At 47.2% G+C, this 14,849-nt stretch overlaps 2 non-coding genes across 2 annotated transcripts; both read right to left on the bottom strand.

Moving 5' to 3' along the window:
* Positions 1–13,681: 13,681 nt before the first annotated feature.
* Positions 13,682–13,754, bottom strand: trnak-cuu (transfer RNA lysine (anticodon CUU)). The gene has a single exon. It is a non-coding gene; the product is annotated as a tRNA-Lys (tRNA).
* Positions 13,755–14,561: 807 nt separating this feature from the next.
* Positions 14,562–14,633, bottom strand: trnae-uuc (transfer RNA glutamic acid (anticodon UUC)). The gene has a single exon. It is a non-coding gene; the product is annotated as a tRNA-Glu (tRNA).
* Positions 14,634–14,849: the final 216 nt, after the last annotated feature.

Here is a 14,849-nt window from a genome sequence, read left to right as displayed (position 1 = left end):
CACAGAATAAATGATTGAGTGATCAACTCTCCCTCAGTTCGCATTTCTTTCATTGTGCAAAAGAAGATTATGGGTTCATTAATGATGTTTTCCTGTGAAAGCACCAAAAAAGTATAAGGAAAATAATTCGTCCAACGTGGGGTTTGAACTCACAACCCTGAGATTAACAGTCTCATACTCTACCGACTTAGCTCGTCAGGATTGCTTAAGTTGCATCTTCCTGTCACTGATCGCTGCCAGGGATCTGTTGGCTCTGCACCATGGGTTTATCTCGAAATTCAAACCTCGAAACTGGTTCTCCTGATTTCCAAGCCCCTTGTATTGCAGAACCTTCATTTCGACGAACATCTCCACCGCACTGTGTAGGCCTCGTGACGCAACAGTAGTGTGTCTGACGGTAGATCTGAAGGTTTTGTGTTCCAATCAGGTCGGGGTCACTGTTCTTTCAGATATTCGTTTTCCACAATTAATATTTCCATTGCTTTTTGGCAATAACCAGACGCTTGTTCCAAGGTCTGTCTCACTATTTTCCCGGTGTCAGGCAGAGATACGCCTGCTGCCCTCATTTATTTCACATAACAGGACACAAAAGTTCAAAATCAACCTGCAGGTGGCCACACACAGCACTCAATAGTCAGGATGGCCTGACTATTATCCCTACCACAGTGTATAACCTCATATTTCCCACATTATACTCCATCTGACAAATTACTGCCCAGCCACTGAGCCTATCTATATCGCTTTGCAGATTGTTGGTGTTTCCTCATAACTTGCTTTCCCACAGATCTTTGGATCATCTTGGCTAAATTACCAACATGCAGAGCACAGAACCAATTATTGACCGATTGACTTTCCGTCAGTTAGCATTTCTTTCATTGTGCAAAAGAAGATTATCGATTCCTTAACGATGTTATACCATGAAAGCAAAATAAAAGTTAAACGAAAATAATTTGCACACTTGAAAGGAATATTTTTTTTTGGTGCGGTTCCGGTCAGAGAGATGTTGTGAAAGGAACTTTTTGCAGAGAGGGATTGAGTGTTTCAGCTTGTTGCTGAACATTTCTCTCTGGGCACACAATTAGGCACCAGTTTCTGTAGTGTGGCGGTTATCACATTCGCCTCACACACGAAAGGTTCCCGGTTCAAGCCCGAGTGGAAACATTATTTCTGAAACAAAAACTGGTTTTAAATGATCATTGTTCATGTGACAATGGCCTCCTTCCGTGCTGTAAACTTCTCTGATTCCATGATGAGCATTGAACATTTAAAACCAGTCTCCTAAAATACAGAGTGTGTAAAATCAGAAAAGGATTAAAACTTCCTCAATGATTCAAGTTTGAGTTGTTGAAGTTTCGACTGTCCCTCAGTGATCATGTTAGCATTTCTTTCATTCTGCTAAACAATGCTATCGGTTAATACCAGCAGATAAAAGCCGGATTTCAAACCCGGAAACAACTCATTCATTATTCACCCTTCCCAGTTCCAGTGCACAGAGGGTTTTTCATCCTCCATCCCAGAAACTCAAATCCAACTTCTGACATTCCTTATTTCTAATTACCAACTCATTTGTTTTGACACCACTCTGAAGTGCTTTGGGTCATCTGTGTAATTTAATTAAATTACTTCACTTTAATTAAAAACGGTGGCAGCAAAATTACTTCTCTAACTGGGAATCGAACCCCGGTAGCTGTCGTGATCAGAATGTTTTTGTGAAGCATTTAAATATGCTCTCTAAAAATCTCGCATTCCTAATTTACAAATAGGGTTACCATTTGTTTCAGTGTGAAAGAAGGAGATAGAAAATGACAACAAAAACACCAGGCAGCGACGACATTAAGACATATTCAAACTTTTCACAAAGTTGGTTTTACGAAGTAACGGCTGAGCTAATGTTTGCACTCACCAGTCCCATCAGAATTTTAAATGTTTCTATGAGATCGCCGCTCATCCTTCTAAATTTCAATGTATAAAGACCCAGTTGATCCAGTCTCTCCTCATATGTCAGTCCGGCTTGTCCCTTATCCTTAGACTGTGTCCCCAGGGTCTGGACTTCCCCAACATCGGGAACATTCTTCCTGCATCGAACCTGTCCCGTCCCATCCAAATTTTAAATGTTTCTATGAGTTACCCTTTCATCCTTCTAAACTCCAGTGAATACAGGCCTAGTTGATCCAGTCTCTCCTCATATGTCAGTCCTGCTATCCCGGGAATCAGTTTGGTGAACCTTTGTTGCACTCCCTCAATAGCAAGAACGTCCTTCCTCAAATTAGGAGACCAAAACTGAACACAATATTCCAGCTGGGGCCTCACCAAGGCCCTGCACAACTGCAGTAAGACCTCCCTGCTCCTATACTCAAATCCCCTCGCTCTGAATGCCAACATACCATTTGCCTTCTTCATCGCCTGCTGTACCTGCATGCCAACTTTCAATGACTGATGAACCATGACAACCAGGTCTCGTTGCACTGCCCCTTTTCCGAATCTGCCGCCATTCAGATAATATTCTGCCCTAGTGTTTTTGCCCCCAAACTGGATAACCTCACATTTATCCACATTATACTGCATCTGCCATGCATTTGCCCACTCGCCTAACCTGTCCAAGTCCCCCTGCAGCCTCTTAGCGTTCCCCTCACAGCTCACACCGCCACCCAGTTTAGTGACATCTGCCAACTTGGAGATATTACACTGTTACATGTTCATTACATGTTACAATGAACATTCTGAATCAGACACCTCAAGTCAAGTGCGTGCAATGGGCAATGATTCAACAATTAACATAAGTACGTAAAGAGCAGGAGTCGGCCATTCGGCACCTCGAGCCTGCTCCACCATCCAATAATATCGTGGCTGTTCTGATCCTACACCCCTGCTCTTTTTATACTCCTCTCGAGTTTCTGCAGTGTCGAGTTCTCGCTATCTGTCCTCAGCTTCCCTTTTTCCTTTATGTTACCCTGTGTGTCCCTTGAGGGATTTTTATCCCCTATCTGACTTTACTCAGTCTGTGTTTTAGGAGACTGGTTTAAAATGTTAATTGCTCGTCATGGAATCAGAGAAATTTACAGCACGGAAGGAGGCCATTCGGTCCATCGTGTCCGTGCCAGCCGACAAACAGCTCCCCAGCCCAGTCCCACTTTCCAGCTCTCGGTCCATAGCCCTGTAGGTTACGGCACTTCAGGTGCACATCCAAGTACTTTTTAAATGTGCTGAGTGTTTCTGCCTCGATCACCCTTTAAGGCAGTGAGTTCGAGTGATTTCCCCTCAAATCTCCTCTAAACCTTCGATCAATTACTTTAAATCTGTTCCCCCTGGTTGTTGACCCCTCTTGTAAGGGAAACAGGTCCTTCCTGTCCACTCTATCCAGGCCCTTCCTAATTTTATACACCTCAATCCTCTCCCCTCAGCATCTCCTGTTCCAAGGAAAACAAACCCAGCCTATCCAATCTCTGCTCAGAGCTAAAATTCTCCAGTCCCGGCAACATCCTCATAAACCTACTCTGTACCCTCTCCAGTGCAATCACGTCCTTGCTGTAATTTGGTGACCAGAACTGCATGCAGTACTCCAGCTGTGGCTTAACAGTTCAAGAATAACCTCCCTGCTCTTGTATTCCAAGCTTCTGTATAATCGATCTGGACAGCAGCCTGTCCTGTCGAGAGGTGATCGTGGGAGGGTGAGCCTTAGTGGAATCAGAGAGGAGGAAGTTCTCTGCTGATCAACATGCAGTCACCCACAATTCCTCATTCTTTCCGCGGGACTGTGTTACTGTAAGTTGGGGTGGATTAGTGAAAGAGTCCATGTCATTACTGGCTTGCAACAAAAGCTATTTACCCAACGTGGGGCTCAAACCCCCAACCCTGAGATTAAGAGTCTTATGTTTGACCAAGTTAGCTGGCTGGACTTGGCAAAGCTATGGATCCTTGTTGTATCTCAAATCTTGTGGGTAGATTAATTATTGAAATAATGGTTGAGTATCTCACAGACTTTAATTATTTTTGCCAACTTGTCCTCGGGAACATTCTTCCTGCATCCTCGTGAACCTTGTCTGAACTGCCTAGAATGTACGTATATCGCTCCTTAAATAAGGAGACCAAAACAGTTAGCATTTCTTTCATTGTGCAAAAGAAGATTAATTCCCGTGAAAGCAACATAAAAGTTTAAGGAAAATAATTCACCCGATGTGGGGCTCGAACCCAGGACCCTGAGATTAAGAGCCTCATGTTCGACGGACTGAGCTAGCCGGGCTTCTCAACATTACTCCTGTCAATCCCCTTCAGTTACTGGTCAATGGTGATCCCAGGCTGTTGATGGCGGGGGATTCGGCGATGGTAATGCCGGTGATAGCCGGGCCTGCTTCAGTTGCATCTTCCTGTCGCTGATTGCTGCCAGGCGCCTGATGGCTACGCCCCGTGGGTTTATCTCGAACTTCAAACCACGAAACAGGTTCTCCTGAATTCCAAGCTGTATACGGAGATCAACCATCAAAAGCTCTGTTATTAACCACAGGGGGTCCGGCAATTTTCTGATCGCAATGCGCTTTCAATCCTTGTCCTTAAAATTGCGGACGTGTAAATTGGGGAGTTTAATGACTTTGAAAGGAACATTGTTGTTTGGTGCAGTTCCAGTCAGAGAAATGTTTGTGAAAGGAACGTTTTGCAGAGAAGGGATTGAGCGCCTGTTGGCGGAAACATTTTTGAAATGTAAATTTGTGGAGGATAAAATGGAACAAGAGCAGTCCGGGTTACATTGTCACATGATACAAGCGATCTCGGACCCGGACCAAAGCTCCCTATACACCGAGAACAGGCTCAGGAAAACCCCGGGTAGAGGATATCCCGGTCACTGGGCCTTCCAGCAACACTGAACAAGTGCCCGGTCTGAAACTTTCCAGAGTAATAACTTGTAACTAGAGCATCCAACAGTCTCTTGGGATCCCTTGGAACTTCAGGGGATGCGCTCCCTGGTGGTGAAACATGGGAGTGCATGCTTTACAGAGACACAACATCACTGCCCCGCCAAAGTCAAAGTGAAAACTATTTACAAGGTGAGGCGGTCGGGAGCCTTTCTTTCCCTGGTGGACTGCCTCGGTACAAATGTCTGTTCTGGTGTGTTGGCTGTGCCCTCGCTGAGCTTGCGTGTAGTTGGCCCTACTGGGCTGCTGGGTGAGTCTGGCCTTGCTGGTCTGTTGGGTGTGATGGGTTCGATTTCCGATCCGTGGTGGTGTCGTTGATCCTTTGGGTGTGTGTTGCGGGTTCGAAAAAGGTGGTGTCTGCTGTGGGTTGTTCAGGGCAGTCTGAGAACCGCAGCCTTGTTTGGTCCAGGTGCTTTCTGCAAATTTGTCGATTGTCTAGTTTGAAGACAAACACCCGACTCCCTTCTTTAGCTATCACCGTGCCCGCGATCCACTTGGGACTATTTCCATAGTTTAGCACATACACAGGGTTATTCAGATCAATTTCCCGTGACACAGTGGCGCGACCATCATTTACATTTTGTTGCTGACGCCTGCTCTCTACCTGATCATGCAGGTTGGGGTGGACCAGCGAGAGTCTGCTTTTAAGTGTCCTTTTCATGAGTAGCTCAGCCGGGGGCACCCCTGTGAGCGAGTGGGGTCTCGTGCTATAGCTGAGCAGTACTCGGGACAGGCGGGTTAGGAGTGAGCCTTCTGTGACTCGTTTGAGGCTCTGTTTGATTGTTTGTGCTGCCCGCTCTGCCTGCCCATTGGAGGCTGGTTTAAACGGGGTCGAAGTGATATGTTTGATCCCATTGCGGGTCATGAATTCTTTAAATTTGGCACTGGAGAAACAAGGCCCGTTGTCACTGACCAGTATGTCAGGCAAGCCGTGGGTGGCAAACATGGCCCTCAGGCTTCCAATGGTGGCGGTGGCGGTGCTTCCCGACATTATTTCTCATTCAATCAATTTTGAAAAAGCATCCACCACCACCAGGAACATTTTACCAAGAAATGGGCCTGCATAGTTGACATGGATCCTCGACCCTGGTCTGGAGGGCCAGGACCACAAACTTACTGGTGCCTCTATGGACGCGTTGCTCAACTGAGCACTTACACTGCATTGCCGTACACAGGACTCTAAATCAGAGTCGATACTGGGCCAGCACATGTGGTATCTCGCTAACGCTTTCATCATTACTATACCCGGGTGTGTGCTGTGGAGATCCGAGATGAACGTCTCCCTGCCCTTTTTTCGTAGCACAACGCGGTTACCCCACAACAGGCAGTCTGCCTGACTGGACAGCTCGTCCTTTCGCCGCTGGAACGGCTTGATTGGCTCTTGTATTTCAACGGGGATGCTGGCCCAGCTTCCATGCAACACACAGTTTGTTATGAGGGACAGCAGAGGATCTTGGCTGCTCCATGTCCTAATCTGGCGGGCCGTGACAGGTGATTTATCATTTTCAAATGCTTCCATGACCATCAACAAGTCAGAGGGCTGCGCCACCATCAACAAGTTTGCAGGTTGCTCCATTTCCATCCCCGTGGTGGGCAATGGTAGCCGACAGAGCATCCGCACAGTTCTCAGTGCCTGGCCTGTGGCGGATGGTCTAGTTATACGCTGAGAACTTGAGTGCCCACCTTTGTATGCGGACTGAGGCATTCGTATTTATCCCCTTGTTTTCAGCGAACAGGCATGTGAGGGGCATGTGATCGGTTTCCAGCTCAAATTTGAGGCCAATCAGGAACTGATGCATTTTCTTTACCCCGAACACACATGCTAATGCCTCTTTCTCAATCATGCTGTAGGCCCTCTCGGCCTTAGACAAGCTCCTGGAAGCATAGGCTACAGGTTGCAACTTCCCTTCAATGTTAGCTTGTTGTAATACACACCCGACTCCGTACGACGACGCGTCACATGCTAGCACAAGTCTTTTACACGGGTTATACAATACAAGCAACTTGTTGGAGCATAAAAGGTTGCTGGCTTTGTCAAAAGCAATTACTTGTTTTTTTTCCCCATACCCAGTTCTCACCTTTGTGCAATAACACATGTCGGGGCTCTAAAAGGTGCTTAACTCAGGTAGGAAGTTACCAAAATAGTTGAGGAGTCCCAGGAATGACCGCAGCTCCGTGACGTTCTGTGGCCTGGGCGCGTTCATGATAGTCTCTGTCTTGGCGTCTGTGGGCCGAATGCCATCCGCCGTGATCTTTCTCCCGAAAATCTCCACTTCTGTTGCCATGAAGACGCATTTCGACCTCTTCCGCCGCAGCCCTATGCGATCCAGTCGCTGGAGGACCTCCTCCAGGTTTTGTATGTGTTCGACGGTGTCCAGACCCATAACCAATATGTCATCCTGAAAGACCATCGTGTGTGGTACCGACTTGAGTAGGCTCTCCATGTTTCTCTGGAAGATCGCTGCAGACGACCGAATTCCAAACGGGCATCTGTTGTCGCTGAACAGTCACTTTTGCACGTTGATGTAGGTGAGGCCCTTCAAAGACTCCTCCAGCTCCCGCGTCATGTAGGCCGAAGTCAGCTCAAGCTTGGTGAACGCCTTGCCTGCTGCCAGCGCACCAAATAGGTCGTCTGTCTTAGGTAGCGGGTATTGGTCCTGTAGCGAGAAACGATTAATAGTTACTTTATAATCGCCGCAAACCCTGACCGTGCCATCACTTTTGAGTACTGGAACAATCGGGCTGGCCCACTCGCTGAATTCCATGGGGAGATGATGTCCTCGCGTTTCAGCCTGTCCAGCTCAATTTCCACTCTCTCCTCATCATATGAGGTACCGCTCGCGCCTTCTGGTGAATGGGTCGTGCCTCTGGGACCAAGTGGATCCGCACCTTCGCACCGGAAAGGTTTCCAATGCCTGGCTCAGAAAGGGAAGGAAATTTGTTCAGAACCTGGGTACATAATGCCTCATCGACATGTGATAGCGTTCGGATTGTATCCCAGTTCCAGCGGATTTTCCCCGCAAGCTCCTTCCAAGCAGTGTGGGGCCATCGCCCTGACAATCCAGAGTGGCAGTTCGTGCACCATGCCCTCGTAGGTGACCTTGACCATGGCGCTGCCCAGGACAGTGATAAGCTCTTTGGTGTTCACTCTCAGTTTCGTGTGGATGGGGCTTCGGGCTGGTCTGAATGCGTTGTTGCACCAGAGTCTCTCAAACATCTTTTTACTCATGATGGACTGGCGAGCGCCAGTGTCCAGTTCCATGGTTACGGGGAAGCCATTCAATTTTACATTTAGCGTTATAGGTGGATATTTCGTCGAAAATTTGTGCACCCCGTTTACTTCAGCATCTGCCTCCTCTCTCTGAGGCTCGAAATTGCTTTGATCCACCATGGACCGATCTTCCTCTGCCACATGGTGGTTAGCAGGTTTTGCAGAGCTTTCAGCTCATTCGCAAGCTCGTTGGAGATGCCCCATTGTTCCACAGCTCTTGCAAACATACCCTTTGAAGCGGCATGAATAGGCTGAATGGAAGCCTGCACAACACCAACAAGGTGTGAATTGCCTTGCACTCATCCTTTGTTGGGGACTCTGAGTCATCTGGGTCACCAGAGGCCTGCTGGCAGTTGCAGATTCGTGGGTTCTGCCCTGTATATTTCTGCTCACAAACACAGTTCCAGTTAATTTATGAACATTGCGAGCACTTGTGTGCTGAGAGATTTGTTTGGTGTTTTCACTTGTGGACATAAATACCTCTGTTATCGCAATGGCCTTACTGACGATAGGTGTCTCTACAGCCAAAAGTTTTCGTAGGATGGTCTCGTGGCCAATGCCCAGTACAAAAAATTATCTGAGCATTTGCTCCAGGTAGCCATCAAACTCACATTATCCTGCAAGTCGCCTTAGCTCGGCGAGGTAGCTCGCCACTTCCTGATCTTCAGTTCGCTGGCACGTATAGAACCGATACCTCGCCATAGCACGCTCTCTCTCGGGTAAAGATGGTCCCGAACCAGTGTACTCACCTCCTCATACGACTTATCTGTGGGTTTCACCAGAGCCAGAACATTCTTCATGAGGCTGTAGGTCTGAGCCCCACAGACTGTGAGGAGGACCACTCTCCTTTTTTGCAGCACTTCCTTCTCCGTCCAGATCGTTCGACATAGACTTCCCAGTCCTCACCGTCCGTGAACTTCTCCAGGATGCCCACAGTTTGCTGCATCTTTGTGTTGGATTCGTATTCTCGACGCCAGTTATTGTGTTCCTAACACAGATGAGGCTGCACACAGGCACGTTAAAGTAACAGTGACCTCAGTCTTTAATAAGACACTCTAGAGTGAGAAACTGGCCTGAGGTGCCAGCTTAAATACAGTGTCCCAAGGGGTGTTGGGATCCCTTGGGACTTCAGGGGATGAGCTCCCTGATGGTGGAACATGGGAGTGCGTGCTTTACAGATACACAACACATTCGTTGCCTCAACTTTGATTTCTGCCAACAACCCTTTTATTTAACCTTCGCCGCACCTCCGCCACAATCTCTCACCGCTCCTCCACCACGATCTCTCACAGTTCGTCCACCACGATCTCTCGTCACTCCTCATCAACGATCTCTCACCGTTCCTCCACCACGATCTCTCGCCGTTCCTCCACCACGACCTCTCACCGTTCCTCCACCGCGATCTCTCACCGCTCCTCCACCACGACCTCTCACCGTTCCTCCACACTGACCTTCCCGCTCCTCCGCTGTACCTGGGTCCCGCCGATGTTCCTGCCTGCCCACGCACAAAACAGCGACCTGTGTTTTGATGACGTGCAGCAGAGCAGGACTCCAGCTGTCCTGGTTAACCCTTGCCACTGGACCAAGACCTCGCTCTGTCAAGCCCGTGTGGTGGCTGGTGTCCAACGGTCACACCACGTTAAAACAATCCACCCACAGGCATCTTCCACCCTTTGATTGGAGTTCAGAACTGGAACATCGGGTCCTTCATTGAAACACCTGTGAACCCATGTGAAAGTAAGCCTTCCTCATTCGAGGACCCGCCTATGATGATGATGATGATGATGTGTGGGACCTTACCAAATGCCTGCTGGAAACCATCAGATTAAATCTAGTAAGACCCATCCCTTGATTCAGTTTTCACTGGCCTTGCCATAGGAAGGATATATTGGCGTTGGAGGGAGCACTGTGTCGGTTTCCCAGAATGATACCTGGATTCCAAGGTTTAAATTATGATATGAGATTACACCCACTGGAAATTAGACGGTCGAGCATTGATTTGATCAAAAGTTTCAAAGATAATAAGGGAAGAGATCTAGTAGATAGAGAAAAATGATTCCCGCTGGTTGGGGAGTCCCAGACTCGGGGCCATAGTCTAAACATTAGAGACAGATGTTTCAGGAGTGAAATTCGGAAACATTCCAACACACACATGGTGGGAGAGGTTTGGAACTCCCTTCTGCAAAGGGCAGTTCGTGCTAGGTCAGTTGTTCATTTTACACCGCATTTTGATCAAAGGTATTAAGGAAGATTGTCCAAAGGCGGGTATATGGAATTTGCTCACAGATCAGCCATGATCTCATTGAATGGCGGAACCGGCTCGAGGGGCTGAATGGCCTCCTCCTGTTCCTGTGTAACAGGCTTGAGCGGCTGAATGGCCTCCTCCTGTTCCTGTGTAACAGGCTCGAGGGCCTGAATGGACCTCCTGCTGTTCCTGTGTAACAGGCTCGAGAGGCTGTATGGGCCTCCTCCTGTTCCTGTGTAACAGGCACGAGCGGCTGAATAGCCTCCTCCTGTTCCTGTGTTACAGGCTCGAGGGGCTAAATGGGCCTCCTCCTGTTCCTGTGTATCAGGCTCGAGGGGCTGAATGGGTCTCCTCCTGTTCCTGTGCAACAGGCTCGAGGGGCTGAATGGGCCTCCTCCTGTACCTGTATGTAAGGTCTCTGAAACAAAGGGAGGTGATATGAGAAAACATAAACTAAATGGTATTGTGTTAAAAGAGAAGCAGAAGGATTGAGTGATTTACACACAGAAATCTTTGAAGCTGGGTAGATAAGTTACTAAGTTGTTTAAAAAGAATACAGGGCCCTTGGCTTTATATGAAGTGAAATATAGGACACCAGCGAAGAAGTTGTACCATATCTTTTGAATCCCGGATTAGGCCTCAGTAGGAGAACTGTTTACAGTTCTGAGCACCACAATTTAGGAAGGATATCAAGGCATTGGAGAGAACGTTGGAAATATATAAGAAACATTTTCTATTGTTGTAGAAGACACAAACACAGGCATTCATCGAGAATCAACATGCAGGTGACCACACACAGATTAAAGAGCCAGAGAGACCGACAGAATCGGGTAACACCGGCACATAGACAAGAGATATTGACAAGGACTGAAAGCACTTTGCGATCAGAAAATTGACGGCCCAGCTGTGGTTAATGACACGGCTTTTGATGATTGATCTCCGTAAAAGCCTTGAAATTCAGGAGAACCGGTATCGTGGTTTGAAGCTCGAGATAAAGCTCGAGATAAAGCCACGGGGCGATACCAACAGGCGCCTGGCAGCAATCAGCGACAGGAAGATGCACCTTAAGCAGGCCCGGCTAGTGCAGTCGGTGGAGTATTAGGCTTTTAATCTCCGGGTCGTGGGTTTGAGCCCCATGTTGGGTGAATTATTGACCTTAAACTTTTATGTTGCTTTCACTGGAAAACATCATTAATGAACCCATAATCTTCTTTTGCACAATGAACAAAATACGAACTGAGGGAGAGTTGATCATTTGATCATATGTTCTGTGCTCTGTATAAGAACACAAGAACCAGGAGCAGGAGTCGGCCATTTGGCCCTTCGAGCCTGCCTTCTTATATACTGAAACAAATTTTAACCGTGTTTTTAAATGAGCAGTGCGAGATATTTATATGGCACATTTCGTGCTTTACAAAACCATTCCTTTCGTTACAGCCACCCAAGATCGATTCCCGGTTTGAGAATTAACTTTGATATCATTGTTTGCAATTGAAGTGGGGTCATTTTATAAAGTTCGATGGATGTCCCAAAGCACTTGAGAGTGGTGTGCAAACAAATGAGTTTGCAATTAAAAACACTGAATGTCAGGAGTGGGATTGGACCCCACACCTCCAGAGGAGACTGTGAGCTGAACACAGCACCTTAGACCGCTTGGCCATCCGGACTGCTAGAAGCTCCAGTTACAAGTTATTACTCTGGAAAGTTTCAGACCGGGCACTTGTTCAGTGTTACTGGAAGGCCCAGTGGCCGGGATATCCTCTCCCCCGTTGTTTTCCTGAGATTGTGCACGGTGTCCGGGGAACTTTGGTCCGGGTCCGAGGTAGCTTGCATCATGTGACAATGCACCCCGGACTACTCTTGTTCCATTTTATCGCACATTAGTTTTTGGTGCAAAAATAATATCTCCAGACGAGACAGTGATCTAAACACAGCACCGCATACTGCTCGGCCATCCTGACTATTCAGTGCTGTGTGTGGCCACCTGCAGGTTGATTTTGAACTTTTGTGTCCTGTCACATGCACATGCAATAAATGAGGGCAGCAGGCCTATCTCTGCCTGACACCGGGGAACAGTGAGACAGACATTGCATTGTGTTCAGGTTTAATCACAGCAATATCCGCAGTCAGGAGCTGAAAAGGACGAAGAACTGAAAAAACACAAGAAAAAAGCAAAGAAATGTCAGCAATTGTGGTAAACTCTTTAATGTGTTTCCTGCTCGTTTCGTGATGCGGCGCTCACAGAGGGAGTACGAATTCAGAAAATAATTCTTCCATTCAAAATCTTTAAAATAATGACATGCAACTAATTAAACTGTGTGCTGGGAGATGGGGATGGGTGAAGATTAGTTGTTTTATGCCCCATTCATTAACCGACAGCGTTGTTTTGTAGAATTGTTACTGAGGGACAGTGGAAACTTCAATAACTGAACTTTAATATTTAAGGATTTTGAATCATTGATGAAGTTTTCTCCCCTATCTGACTTTACTCACTCTGTATGTTGGAGACTGGTTTAAAATGTTCAGTGCTCATGCGACAAGGAACCTGGGGCGACATTTGTTCAATTTATTTCACAGCAAAAGTATTCTCCAAAATACAATTTCCACCGGTGACCTTTCACGTGTGAGGTGGATATGATAACCACTACACGACAGAAACACTGTGTTTAAAGCAACCTTAGGAATATAACCAGAGCTTTAACCTACACAGCTGGCCGATACTTCAGGAGCTGGTTTTACGAGAAGAGAATGACGGTGCTATATTTCGGAAGGCTGTGAGCGTGGCAAGAATTGATCTCGTGTTTCCCAGACTTCATACATAGGAACAGGAGATGGCCATTTAGCAGCGAGTGGTGAGGATCTGGAATGCACGGCTTGAAAGGGCGGTGGAGGCAGACTCAATCTTATCTTTCAGACGGGAGTTGGATAAGTGTCTGAAGGAAAAACAATTGCAGAGCTACGGGGAAAGGGTGGGGGAGTGGGACTCGCTGAGAGTCGGCACGGGCTCGATGGGCCGAATGGTCTTCCGTGCTGTAACCATTCCATGATTCGATCAGTTAGTGGCACATTTTAAAGTGTGGCTGGGAGCACAACATTGCAAAGGGACATGGATTGAGTCGCCAAAACGAGAGGCATCTGATTTTGGAGATTCGCGGGGCGTGGAAATTTCGGAGTTTAATGACTTTGAAAGCAACATTTTTGTTTTGTGCCGTTTCGGGCAGAGGTTTTCCATTAAAGCAACATTAAATGAAAAGAAATCGCCCAACGTTGGTCTCGAACCCACGACCCTGAGATTAAGAGTCTCATGCTCTAACGACTGAGCTAGACAGGCTCCCATTCAAAGCAGGTTTTTATCAATCATTGCAGCCAGGCGCCTGTTGGCTCCGCCCCAGTAGTTTAAACTTGCTGTTGAAGAACTGCCAGGATCTTCTTGAATGGTGGACCAGGTTGGAGGGGCCGAATGGCCAACTCCGGCCTCTCATCCTTACGTATTTATGTTTACGTCTTTATGCGGAGCTCCTTTCAGGGTAAACGAGCCAAAGGAGGACAGGGGTAACGTTATAAGGACACCCTCAAAGCCTCCCTGGTAAAGTGCGACATCACCACTGACACCTGGGAGGCCCTGGCCGCAGACCGCCCGATGTGGAGAAAGTACTTCTGGGAGGGCGTTGAGCTCTTTGACTCGAGACGCAAGGAGCATGAAGAGACCGAGCGCAGGCAGCGGAAGGAGCACACGGCAAACCAGTCCCACCGACCCCTTCCCTCGACGAATGTCTGTCCCACCTGTAACAGGGTCTGTGGCTCTCGTATCGGAATGTTGAGCCATCAAAGGACTCACTTTGGTATGGAAGCAAGTCCTCCTCGATCCCGAGAGACTGCCTCTGATGTTGTCTATGATTTGCGGTACACTGCGGAAACATCTCCACTTTCAGCACCAGATTACCAGAATTAAACCCAATGGGATCGGGAGAAAAGTTCCTCATATGCTCAGAGCAAAATATATCATATGACAATAGAATTTTACGTATTAATTAATGATGTTTAAATCAATGCTTCATTTTTTTACACAGGAGATGCATAAAGATGTGTAAAATAGATGAACTATTATTTTTGTAATGTTTTGAATTAAAAGTACAATTTCCCTGACCGGGAATCGAACCCGTGCCGTGGCGTTGAAAGCACTAAATCCTAACCACTAGACCATCAGGGAACCTGGCTTGGATAAAGTATTTTTTGAAATAAAAATAATTCTCTGCCTGACACCTTGGAAACAATGAGACAGCCCTTGAGCAAGGGTGTGGTTATTGTCAAACAGCAAAAGAAATATTAATTCTGGAAGAACAATATCCGAAAGAACAGTGACCACGACGTGATTTGAACATGCAACCTTCGGATCTGGAATCAAACACGCTACCATTGCACCATG

The sequence above is a fragment of the Pristiophorus japonicus genome, unplaced genomic scaffold (assembly GCF_044704955.1).
Source record: "Pristiophorus japonicus isolate sPriJap1 unplaced genomic scaffold, sPriJap1.hap1 HAP1_SCAFFOLD_70, whole genome shotgun sequence".
Classification (NCBI taxonomy): domain Eukaryota; kingdom Metazoa; phylum Chordata; class Chondrichthyes; family Pristiophoridae; genus Pristiophorus; species Pristiophorus japonicus.
This window is presented reverse-complemented; position numbering and strand designations above follow the sequence as displayed.